This window comes from Pseudopodoces humilis, chromosome 6 (genome assembly GCF_049639895.1).
Source record: "Pseudopodoces humilis isolate 2021_Gansu_Grassland_sample_001 chromosome 6, ASM4963989v1, whole genome shotgun sequence".
Lineage (NCBI taxonomy): Eukaryota > Metazoa > Chordata > Aves > Passeriformes > Paridae > Pseudopodoces > Pseudopodoces humilis.
Window position 1 is genome coordinate 53,116,308 of NC_142205.1, and position 12,811 is coordinate 53,129,118.

Sequence of the window (12,811 nt, forward strand, 5' to 3'; positions counted from 1 at the left end):
AACTGTATTGGGAGAGTATTTCATTTACATTGACCTTCAGCACTCACAACCACTCCTTAAAAGGATCCCTGACTGATTTTCTTTTTTCCTGAAATTCTGAAAATGTCAAATGCTTTTGATATATACATAATTTAAGTAGAGATGGAGCACTGAGTCCAGAGAACCCATGTGTCTGGTACTGCATTAGCTTAATTTATTGTTCCCAGTAGGCAGCGGTTGTCTGAGCAGATAGATTTTCCAGTCATATTGTTTGACATCATTACAGCTGAATATGCACCAGAATACCATGTGGTGACTACGTAATAAATCAGCTCATTATGTCTATAATCATTATGATTATGTGTTGTTCCAGGTCTCAGGATTGTTGACATAAAAGGAGGTAAACAGTATAAATTACTGACTCATCAAATCATTTGTTTTAATTTGTTGAGAAGGGAGAAGGTTATTTTTTTTGTGTGGCCTGCTTCACATGTAGGAGCACAGTAATGAATACATAGAATGTGTTAAATGGGAACAGCAGAATGTGAAATGCATCATACCCAATTGTTCTCCTCAGAGTCTAAGGGTGAAAACAGAAGTGTCACAGCACATTGGCCAAAAGTTCATCATACCAAAGGAATCACAGAATCACAGACTGCTACAGGTTGGGAGGGATCTCTGGAGGTCATCTGGTCCAACACCCGTGTTCAAGCAGAGCCACCTAGATCAAGCTACCTGGGACTACATCCAAATGGCTTTGGAATACCTCCAAGGATGGAGACTCCACAGCTTCTCTGGGCGAGTGTGTCAGTCCTTGGTCACCCTCACAACCTTTCAGATGGACAGCCCCAGCATGAACCAATGCCTGGAGTTACTCCTCCCTGCACTTCCTTTGCTGAAATGCCTCAGGTTTCTGTCAGCCCATATCTCCAGCCCCCTGAGCTGTCTCTGGATGGCAGCACAACCCTCTGGTGCATCAGCCACCCTACCATATCTGTGCCATCACCAAAACTGCTGAGGGTGCACCATCATCCAGATCATGAACAAAGATGTTTAATACATTATTATTTAGTATTATTTAATACTGTTAACATATTAACCCAGTCTTCACCCCTGGGATATACCACTAGTGACTGGCCTACAATTACACTTCTTGCCGCTCATCACCACCCTCTGGACACATCTGTTCAGCCACTATTTAATCCAGCTTGCTGTTCATCCAGCTCGTATTTCCTCCTAGAGGAGTCAGTGCCAAAATCCTTCCTGAAGTGTGGGTAGACAACAATCACTGTTCTCACATACAAAGCCAGTCATTTCATCAAAGGAGTTTATCAAGTTGGTCAAGCTCGTCTTCCCCTTGGTGAAACCATGTTGACTGCTCTGGACAACTGTCTGATCCTTCACGTGCCTGGAAACAGTTCCCAAGTTTAACTACTCCATCACTCTCCCAGGATTGAACTGGGGCTTACTGGGTCCTTCTTTCTGCCTTTCTTGTGCATGTCTGGTCTTAACTATTTGTCTAACCTATCCTTGTCCACCAATGCTATGTCATCTCTGATACAGAGATTCCCCTGTTTACAGGGACCTGGCATTTCTGAAGGTCAGTCTTGCTAGTAAAGACTGAGGTGAAGAGGGGATTCTAACAGCCTTTACCATGTCCTGTCTCATTCAGCAATGAATTCATCCACTTCTTCCCTTGTCTTCTTTTTGTTACCCATGTACCACCAGAAGTCCTTCTTGTTGTCTTTGATGTTCCTAGACAGATTAAATTCCAGTTGGGCTTTATCTTCCTTAACTTCAACCTTGGATGCTCTGATGATGTATCTCTATTCCTCTCAGGTTACCTGTCCTTGCTTCATCTCCTTGTATGCTCCCTTCTAGTCCCTGAGATTGTCTGGGAGCTCACTGTTCATTCATGCAGAAATTTTGCCTGGCTTCCTCCTCACTGGGATAGATTGCTCCTGAGCTTGGAGGAGGTGATGCTTGAACATTAACCGGCTTTCTTGGGCTGCTCTTTCCTCTAGGGCTTTATTCCATGGGACTCAACCCTTTGAAAAGGCCAAAATTTGCTATCCTGACGTACAGGGTTGTGAATTTGCTTTTTTCCCTTCTACTTCCTTTCAGGACCCCAAATTCCATCATCTCATTGTCACTGCTGCCTTTAACCCTCACATCCCCAGAGAGCCCCTCCTTGTTGGCGAGTAGGAGGTCCAGCGAGCACCTCTCCTCTGCTCCTATCACTTGGATGAAGAAGCTGATGTACTCCAAGGACCTCCAGGACTGCCTGTGTCCTGTGTCCTACAGTGGCGTCCCTTCTGTATATGCTGGGGTGGTTGAAGTTCCCCATGAGGACCTTCACAGATTAGACAGAAGCAAAAGCTGTCAAGACATGTATGGCAAGATGCAAGAACATTTTCACAGTGCTGTAGAAGTTCACGTTTACATATTTTTAACTGAAATTTGGCATAAGTGCCAGAGGTACAGCAACTAACTCATGGATGCATAGGGCTTTGGGACTACTGTGAAAAACATCCCAAACACTGTGTTACTTCACAGTGGCATACTATTTGTTTCATGCAGTTTTCTTTATATCCCTTTTATTATTATTTTTATAAAGACCAAAATGTTTAAAGGAAACATTCTTAAATATGACCATCAGAACCCATTATTTCTAGCCATAAACTGTGATACCAGTGCCAGCCTAATGATCCAGCAGAGTTATTACCGTGGCTGAACAGTGCATCTATTTGTGAGGTGCCTGGTACAGCCCATTAGGTGTGTGAGAGGTAGAGAGAGAGGGAGATGCTGTGTAACACATGCAATGAGTATTTACTCTGCTCTGCTGGTCAGATGGAGAGTGCATGATCACAAAATACTTGCACCGCATCCCCTTGTGTATGGTACGGTTTTCTTTCTTGATACATTTGTCTCTAATGATATAGCTGTCAACTGCAGCTATCACACCAGAGGACCTGCACCTTTTTTGGCTCAGCTCCTGGTCCCAAATAAACATATTCATCCAGTCATTTCAACTTCTTTCTTACACTAATGGAAAGTAAAGTTATAAGTGCCTTCACATAAATGTTAAATGACTGTATTCACAAATTTGCTCTTATTGCCTTTTTCAGACCAATCTCTAACTGAAGTTTTGCTGGGGAAAAGTTATGCTTCTATTTACTTTTTGAAGTATTCTTAACTCCTTTTCCTAAAGAAGACATGAAAGATGTTGCATTAAAATAATAATAAAAAAAGCTTCTACACAATTTAAATTTTCTATTAATGTCATCAAAGCTCATCAAAATATGTTAAGAAATATGGTAGAAGCAATACAATAAAAACAGGCCTAATCCACACCAATGTATATTTTGCCTAGCACTACTGAAGGAAATGAAGCCACACTAGTTAAGGCCAACTGTACATGTCCATTTACTCTATTAACAAATGCCAAGTAAATTATTTTTCGTAGTGACACAATGACCCAACACCTGTGTGCTGCACTGCGACATTTTCTATCCAGTCACCTACTACTACCCAAAAACCTCTAGAAGAAGAAGATGAAGAAGGAAACAAGACAATGCCCTAATTCCTCCATCTTGCCTCTTATTTTCTAAACTAGCTTAAACCTTTAACTTTCTCACCCAGTGACTTAAGAAAACTCTCTAATTTACACACTCACACTCCTAATTTTCTATTTAACTTTAACAGCTGTTTTCATGATGTTATATGAAATTCAGTGCTCTCTTGGATGTCAGGGCCGGGTATCAAAGATAAGGGCACACACTTTGTGCCTCTGACTCCAACATGCACATCATCTCAACATGTTATACCATTATTCATTTTGATAAACCATCATCTATTTAATTTTTTTTCAGCTAGTAAGGAATTCTTTTCAGCCACAGTAAGGAATTTATTTTAGCCAGATAGCGATACAGTTTGAAGATGAGATTTTAAAATACTCTACAAAAGTCAAGGGCACTGCAGAAGTGTGGTTGTCATTCTGATGGCTAATTGAACTTTGACAGCTCCTAAAATCCCAGGCTCCTGTTGCCCTGAGCTCTGGTCGAACACATATCAAAAGTTGAACCCTCCGCAGCTACATTTATGCTTTCACCTCAGACAATATTAGTAAGTTAAAGAGTAATGTTTTTCTTCTCGATATTATTAAGACTTGTGCACACACTTAATTTTAAGCATGTTCTTCTGACTTTATTGAAAGTGCTAAGTACAGTGCCTAAAGCTAAGCAACCATTTATGTGCTGCCCTCAGTATGAATACTTTCTGCCTTGAGACCTACAAAAAGTGAACATAAACCAAATGCATATAGCTGTAGATTGAAGCAGAAAAAAGTATGGATAAGTAGTAGCAAATTGGCCATGACTCACAGGTGATTATGGGGTTAAACATTCAGATAAATAAATCAGAATTATCTAAATCTCTAGTTTGCATTGATATGGTGACACATTGATGTGTTGAAATGTGATGATTTGTCTTGACAATTGGAACAGCGGCTGAAGCAGACTTCAGAGCTCATAACGGGATTTAGAAAAATCCTTTTGAGGTCTTTAAAACCAATATTGCCTAATGTACCAAATGAAGCCATTACATGGTAGACTGTGGTTCAGGGAAGAGTAAAGGACATTGGGGAAAAAACAGGTATGCAAGAAGAATTCATAAACAAAGTGGCCGTGCCCTGAGTGCACCATCTCAACTGGCTTCTGCAATGACCTGAATCTCTTTAATACCTCTTCTCAGCTTTCCCAGATCATCACTGCATCTGGAGGCTAAAACATCCACGCCCTTCTGAGCATGGGAAAGAGATTATCAGCTGAGCATGACTGAGTATTTCAGTCATACTACTGTCTTCTATTCTCTTGGAAATCCTTGTCCATCAGACACAATAATAGTAGACCCAGTGCTCAGATATGACTGCTTGAGAGCAGAGTGGGGATTCCCAGCAATTCTGTACAGACAAAATAAAGGTTTATCTGAACACAGCAGGAAAACATGTGGACACTAGTTTATGAGGTGCATGAGCATGCAGGGACTTGGAGAAAAAAAGCTCCCAGTTCTTCTCTTTTTTTCCTCAGAATGTCAATTTCCCACAGGTTAGGGGCCTAAGTCCTCCACATGCTCTGAAGGTGCTTCACAACCCTAAAATAGCAAGGACACAATAGCCCATTGAAAAGCTTCCTAGTCTTTCCAGCTGAATGTATATAGCTCTTCTTGCTGTGACTTTCAAGGCTGGATTGTCAACAGAAAAGTCTCTCAGGAATCCAGATAAGGAGTCTCATGTTTAGGAAGGTTTATGAAAACAACACTAATTGTAATTGTCCTTTGCTGAGTAGCCCATGAGGTCCCACGAAGTCCTTGCAGCTGCAAGGTCTGTAAGCGCTGACAGCTATCTCTTCATAAAAGTGTAATTGCTGACAAAAGGAAATTGCATCATCCAGCCTTTTCCCCTCTTTATCAAAAAAGGGGAAGTTCCACTGTAGTAATGCTAATGGCAAGAGGATTAATTCTAGGAAGTTTGGCAATGTTTCTTTAAAAATAGGTCATTTAGCAGAATATTGAAGAGCAGTTGAACACTGACTCAGTTTGCCAAGCTGACCTTGTGTTCCTGATTCAGATGCAGGCACAGGGGGGACCAGGCTTTGTTCAGCCCTCCAGAGCACCAAAAAAAGTAGCAAGGTTGTGAAGAGAGCGAAGTAAAGAAGAGCTACTGAGAAGCCTTGGATGTGCCAGTGCTGTAAATCTTTTCTTGATAAAGTCTGATGCTCTTTCCAATCTCCTTTGAGTGATGGATGCTTGGGATGTTCAGGCTCTTAAGAGTACTGTTGGTTTGGCTTTGGCATATGAGAAAAAGTGGTTATTGTATATGAACACTGAAAACATATCTTAAATTTTCCATGCTTAAGTAACTGTCAGAAAGCCACATTCAGGAATGGCTACTGCACAAATATGAGCTGATCTTAGTGGTTGCTGTTGGGGAAGAAATTACATTTGATATGGTAGGAAATGTAAGGTGTTTTTCATGATCACTTAACTCCTGAGTAGAGAAGATCTAGGAGCAATAAGTGGGGCAGAGGGTGTTTAGTAAAGCAGTAAATAAAATATGGGTCCATTCATAAGGATCAAGAGAATATGATTCACTGATGCCTACAATGTTTAGGGATAAAAATTACATTTTTTAGATACTCTAGCCACCTGTTCTTTTTTCCCCTCAATTTTTTCCATATTGCAACAGTGTTCTCCTCACAGCTTGTCCTACAGTTGGGTTTTTTTTGTTTGTTTGTTTTTAAATCCTGCTCCTATTCATCCCTAAAGGATTGCAGAAGAGTTAAAATCTTCCCAGTTGAAAACCTGTATTTGAGTCTCCGGGCACCGCAGAACCATTTCCTGTGATTGCAGCACAGAGACATAAAATTCCACTGTGGTGGGAATAAACCGAAATTAGATCAAAGATTTCCGGATAATTAAGAGTTCCAAACCAAAACCTCTTTTCCTGCTTTTCGCTTGACTCTACTTTCTTTTTTCTTTCCCAGGCAAACAGGACTGTGCTTCACACAGGAAGCCAAATTTGCCTATCAAAAACAACAATCCAAATTGAAAGCGTGACAAGAGCTGAACCGCATTTGCATCCACTGCAATTCCCCGCGCAAACCGGTACCACCCCGCAAGCAGAGGGCTCAGGAGCTGCCTCGCTGGCTGAACCCTTCCTCCGCGGACGCATGCACCGCTAGCACCGGTGGATGGAATTGGCGGATTTGGGGTGTGAGGTTCTAGCTCTTCTGCCGTGAAGCAGCTCAGCGCCTAGTTTTGGCTTAGGAGCTGGAGAGAAACCGGCTGGCAGAGGTGGCAATACAGAAGGAGCCCAGAGCTCTGGCACGGCTGCCGAGGTCTCCCGGGGGGCTGCCGAGGACACCCCGCTCAGCCCCGTGCGCCTGATGGAGGACAGGAGCCGCCAGCTCCCGCGCTATAAAAGCCAGGAGAGGCCCAGGGTGGGGCTGGCGTCAGCGGGAAATGTCTCCCTGGAAGCAGGTACGTGTCCGCGCCCTGCGCGTTTGGGAGGGCTTGGGGCGGGGTGCGGGGCCGAGCGCACCGGGGCTGCTGCTGTCCCTCCCCGCCGGCGGGACCGGGAGCTGCCCCGCTCTGCTGCGGCCGCGGGGGGAGCCCGGCCCCGGCCCGGCACCGCAGCCCCGGCGCTCCCCGCCTCCCGAGCCGGCCGGGAGCCGCAGCTGGCAGCGGCCGGAGGGGCAGCTCCGCGGGCGGCTGCAGAGCCCGAGCGGGCTGCCCGCGCTTCCCGCCGCCGCCGCCTCGTCGGTGGTGGCACGGATCGCCTCCGTCCTGCCCCCGCGGCGGGAAGGGCCGCCCAAGCGGAGCCCTCCTCCCTCCCGCCCTCCTCCCGCCGCCGCACACCCCGAGGAACGGCTTGTTTTCCTGCCCGGATGATGGATTTCTCCGCAAGGTCATCCCTGCCCGCGGCGGCGGTGTGCCCGCGGCTCCCCAGGCGCCGCCGCGGAGGTAAGGGGCGGGGGGAGCGGAGCGGGCACCTACACGGTGAGCACCTACACCCCGCACACACACACGCACACACACATACACACACGTTCGGCGAAGGAGAGCAGCGGGGTGGGTGCGTGGGCAGGTGCCGGGGCGAGGCGGCCGTGCCTCGCCCCGCCGGCCGTGCCCGGCGCGGGGGTCGGAGCCGCGCGGACCGAGCCGCGCCCGGGGAGCGCACCCCGGGGAGCCGAGCCGTGCTCCGGTCCGCGGCGGGAGGGGCTGCGGCCGCCCCGCCGAGCGGGCACCAGCGGCTGGGAGTGGCCGGGCCGGCCCCGAGGGCGCCTCTTTCACCTTCTGCTCGTTTTTACCGGCGCTTGTAAAAGACTTTGGCTCACGCGTGGTCCGGGAGAGCGGAAAACTTAAGAAAAGAAATAAAAAAGGTGGAGGAAATAATGATGAGATGCCCCCCACCGCCGGGACGGGCCGGGGAGATGCGCGGCGCGGTCGCCACGGTAACGTGCCCGCGGCCGCGATGTCGCACCGCGGAAGATGCCCCGGAGGCACCCCCCAACGCGGGGGTGACCCCAGCCGCCGCCTTCGGCCGCCCGGGGTGGGGCTCGTGGCCCAGGAGCGTCCCCCGGGCCGAAGCCGGGCGGGCACAGTGGGGAAGATGAGCTGGGGTATCCCCGGGTGCTCCCCAGACCGTGGTGTGGAGGCTCTCGGCCGAGAGCGGGAGGATCCGTGAGGGTTGCGAGCTGGGATGTCACGGTCAAGGAGCATCGCGCCGTGAGGGTCGGCCAGGTGATGTCCCTTGCCTGGCTCAGGGCGTTGGGGTTGGGCACGAATCCCTCACGGCCTTTTCTTTCTTTTGCTATAGTTGGTGACAAAACTACTGATGATGTCAGCTCCTGATCTGCGGCTTGTGTTGTCCATATTCATCTTGTGTTCTGTGCCCCATACAGGCCTTGGCTTCATTAATGCTTTATTCTTTCATCCTTTTTTTTGGCAAGGAAGATAACAATGCTAGTGGTGGAATTCTTAGTCATAAGATATTAGTATGATCCCATAGCCTAACCTCTTCCATAATACAGAGCAGAGACTATTCCCCAGTGATTCCAAGGTCTGGCCCAACAGCCTCTACAAACAGTCTTGATTTAATGACTTCCAACGATGGGAATTGACTACATTCCTGGATAATTGGCTCCAATTTTTAATCGCTTTGCTAAACGTTTGCATCTCTTTTCCTCTTTGAACTTTTTTGACTTCATCTTCCAGCTACTGGATCTTGTAATGTTTTGCCTGTCAGATTAAATAGCTATCTAGTTTCAGATCATCTCTCTCTGCTCAAGTATTTAAGGGCAGTAATTAAATAGCCACTTAACGTTGTCTCTGATGAGATAAATAGACCTGACTCTCTTGGTCTCTCTCTGGAATGCAGATGCTCCCCAAGAGAAATGTCTGGGCTGCTCTTCTCTGAGCCTCCACCATCGTCCTTGTTTTCCCCCGGTGCTGCACAGTGAATTCCAGGAAGGCCCTTGTTAATGTCACGTGTGGAGATAATAACCTCGTGCTCAGTATTCCCCTGTCTATTCACCCAATGGTACAAACTTTTCTTTCCCACGACTACATGGTGGGAACTTCTGTTCCATTAGTTACAGGCAGTGATCCCTGCACTTCGTGCAAGCCAAGGTTTTCTCAGAAGCTGTCCTGTAAGGAGCATTTGAATTAAATATTTCTACATTTATACCTTTGGATCTGCCTGTGGTAGAGAGCTCAGATCACCTCATTTCCATGTGAGTCTGCAGCTCAGGAATCACAACAGATCTCTGGTGTCCTCTAGAAGTCAGAAGGGTTTCTTTTTCCGGGACCTCCCCCCTAAAGGTCTGTCTTCTCCCCCAGCCAACTTCCAGTAAGTTTAAGGTCACCTGGAGTAAATGGTACCAAGAAGTTGTACTGAGTAATATACAAACTGCAAACTGAAAGTGCCTATTACAGTGAATTGCTTTTGTAACTGCTTTTGTTCAGTTATGCCTCCAAGTATTGGTGAGAGAAAAAGAGAATTGCTTTTCTGTCTTAAAGAGCTGTAAATCCCACAGCTGGCTGTGATGTCTAGGCTGACATATAACGTGTCATTATTTTGCGAGTCTTTAACTTGAACGCTGTGAGTAGCTCTGAAGTGTGGTTAAACCTGGACTTAAATCCCTCTAGAAAGCACAATACCTGAGAGTATGGGCCAGAGGTAGGTGGCTTTGACAGAAAATTGACAATTTTTCCAGCAGCATGTAGCATCTTGAATCTCAACAAAATGATGAGATTGAGTAGTCTAAAGACACCTTCTGAGGGAGATGGTACAAAACAAAGTTCTTTGAAATTAGCTTTTTTTTTTTTTTTTTTGTTGGGTTGAAGTTTTCTTGTTTTTGGGGTTTTTTTGTTTGGGGGCTGTGTGTTTGTAACCACCTTGACTTGCCCTGTCTATGATCTTAATGGGCAGTGAGGGGGAGTGATGTAAGAGGTCTGGAATCCCATCGAGTAAGTGATATGATGATGTCTGTGAGTAAGGTTTGTTTGCACAAATAATGATAGCAGATTTCAGCCTTTGGAATGACCTGGTTGTCTTCAAAGTGTTAAAATTAAGCAAAGTACATTCTGACTGTATAACAACTTAAATGTCATGACAAAAAGTGTTCTTGAAATTTCATGAAGATTCTTTTTATTACAAGTCCCAGAAAATGTCTATTCATAAGATTTCATGAAGTATAGACAGTGCTGCACTATATATAAACAGTGATGGACCCTTAAATGGTCTGAAAAAGCATCACAGAACTCAGATACCATGTCTGATTGAATAGAGCTCTAGAATTCTGCTGAATTTTCCAGGCTGGTGTCAGCATCTTTGGAATTGTTTCTCAATTGTTTGTCCAATTGTACGTCACCCCAATAAGAAATTCTGAAGTGTTACTACCTGAGAGGTATCTTTCCCTCACCCATTCAAACTCGGCTTCTGTCTCCCAGATTGGGCTAATATCTCTGAGTTTTTTCAACATATGCTTTCCCTTCTCATGGTTGCACCTTTTCTTCAACTCCTTTTGCAATCAGAAGGATACGTGTGTGTTTCCTTAGGGTGGCTGGTCCCAAAATTTACACATTTCTGAATTATGAAGCCCATCCAGAGTCAGCCCAGCATTAAGAATAGTGGTTGGTAATGAATTCTACAGGGCCAGAACAGAGAGAAGATAGTATTTTTCAGTCTCAGACTTGCTCAAGACTGTCCAGTTCTAGGTTAAACAGATTTCACTAGCAAAACACTATGGCAGTGGTAAAATTTGTCAGATTTGTGTCCCAAAACTGTTCCTGATACCGCTATTTTTAAGAACATAAACTCCCTCTGTCAGACTCAGACAAAGCTAAGGGGAACAACATCCTGCCTCCAGTTTGTGAAATCCTCACTGCTGTGGGAGTACAGGCAATCTGCTCATAGTCTCACAGCTACAGACAAAACCCAATTTCATAACAGAGAATTATGCTCCTAGCAGCACATCACTCCTTCATTTATAACTCACACACTAAAAACAGAGTTAGGATATAGGCTGAATCTGCTGCTTTTGTGGATTTAGGAGCAATCCTGGATTAAGACCTGATGTTACCTAATTTAGGTTAACATCACCTTCTTGAACGAAAAAAAGATGGATAATTTTACTAGGGGAAAACAAGTTCTGGACGTGTTCTGAATGCAGTTAAGTTACTGGCCAATAGAAAAAGGTTTTGAAAGTATATCTAAACACAGTTTATTTTTAAAAATAGTAAAAATAGAAAAAGTCTATATATATCTGTTTTATTATATATATGGACTTTGAACTTAGTAACAGTTCTATAGAAACAAAGACGGGTACCGATGAAAAATTTAATCACACATGATCAGTTACTTATTAACATCGAGTTATTTGTCTCTTGGGAGTCTGGCTAGGAGCTCACATTTGTAAATTGGCAGCAGATCCTAGAGGGTTGAGGTGTCAGCATGATGCTGAGTAAATAGGGAAGAAAAAGCAGTGCCAACACCTGCAACTCCATGCAAGCTGTGGGGGAGAAAGACAAATGAAAAGGTGGGCACCTATGTAGCAATGACTGGGGACCACCATAATACAATTTGGAACCTATTTGCCAGCAGTGGACACATACACTTGATGAGAATAATTAAGTGGAGGGAAGAGTGCCAACAATGACAAATATTGCCATGCATTGTGGTAGAGTTCTACAGTGTATTAATAGAGGAGAGATTCAATTATTTCCCCTCATCTCCCCCATGCCTCTAAATCAATGATCCTGTGTAACAAAGCTTGGTGGCAGGTATGGAAGCTGTTACCACAGCCACTGTCAGCCAGAGATCCAGGAAGATAGAATATCTATTAAATTATCCAGGGAAAAGTGTATTTATCTATTATATCTCTGAGAGTAATTGTTAGCAACACATTACTTCTACTGATTGTTTTACTGTACTTATTATACATTAGTAAAACATGGTGGTAACAGCTGAATTTGCTGGTTTCCTCCCTCTTCTTCTTTTAGAAGAACAAGGAGTTAATCAAGGGGGATGAAGACATCCCAGTGCTGTGTTAAGCTGTTAGTATCTGTGCTATCAGCATCGCTACGTACTGCTGGTGTCTGTGTCTGACATAGTGGAGACCGTCTCTGAGCTGAGGCTGAAAGCTTGTATCACTTGGCAAGTGGTAGCAATTCATTTTCCAGTCTAGGTTATATCACTGTTGTCTAGCTTTGGAGAAGAAATATTATGCTGAGGGAGTGGAGGAAAAGTTTTTTAGAAGAAGATCACAAGAAGTATGTGTTCTGAGATATTTATCATCTCACTCTCAGGCAACCCTCACAGTTAAACTCAACTATGATAAAACAGATATGAAGAGCTTTGCTAGACAGGAATCTTCACTGTGGTGTGGTGACCTCTTGACCCAGGAAGCAGAAGCATTGCTAAGTTTAAAATCATTCATATTGTCTGTGGATTGAACACAGTTACATAATAATAACACCTCCCCTCTCATTTGCGTGCCTGTGCATTCATGCACACACACAAGTTGGGGGAAGAGCAGCATTCCCTGAAGCATTGGTAGCCTGGATGATTCTGGCAAGAGCTAACAAAGTTATTTTAGTGCTTCACTTACCTACAACTGTGAACTACAGCATAGGTCAGGACTGAAGTAACTTCTGTAGGACAGGTTGCCTAGAGAGCCTGGAACCGAGAGTATTATTATTTTCTGAAGAAAACCTGTACCAAACATAAGCAGAACATAGTCATAGTGACCAAACATTCAGCTTTGGAAAG

At 44.9% G+C, this 12,811-nt stretch overlaps 1 protein-coding gene across 3 annotated transcripts in view; it reads left to right on the forward strand.

Annotated features, from left to right (window-relative positions):
* The first annotated feature begins 6,635 nt into the window (after window positions 1–6,635).
* GPRIN3 (GPRIN family member 3) overlaps window positions 6,636–12,811 on the forward strand; it is a 32,968-nt gene continuing 26,792 nt past the window's right edge. Inside the window, exon 1 of one of the 3 annotated variants that reach the window (XM_014259051.2) lies at window positions 6,636–7,017. The gene's annotated coding sequence lies outside the window, so the exon portion shown is untranslated. Of the gene's footprint in view, window positions 7,018–7,366; window positions 7,537–12,811 lie in introns of those variants that run through there. The other 2 variants (XM_088056705.1, XM_014259052.2) reach the window with 2 other exon arrangements.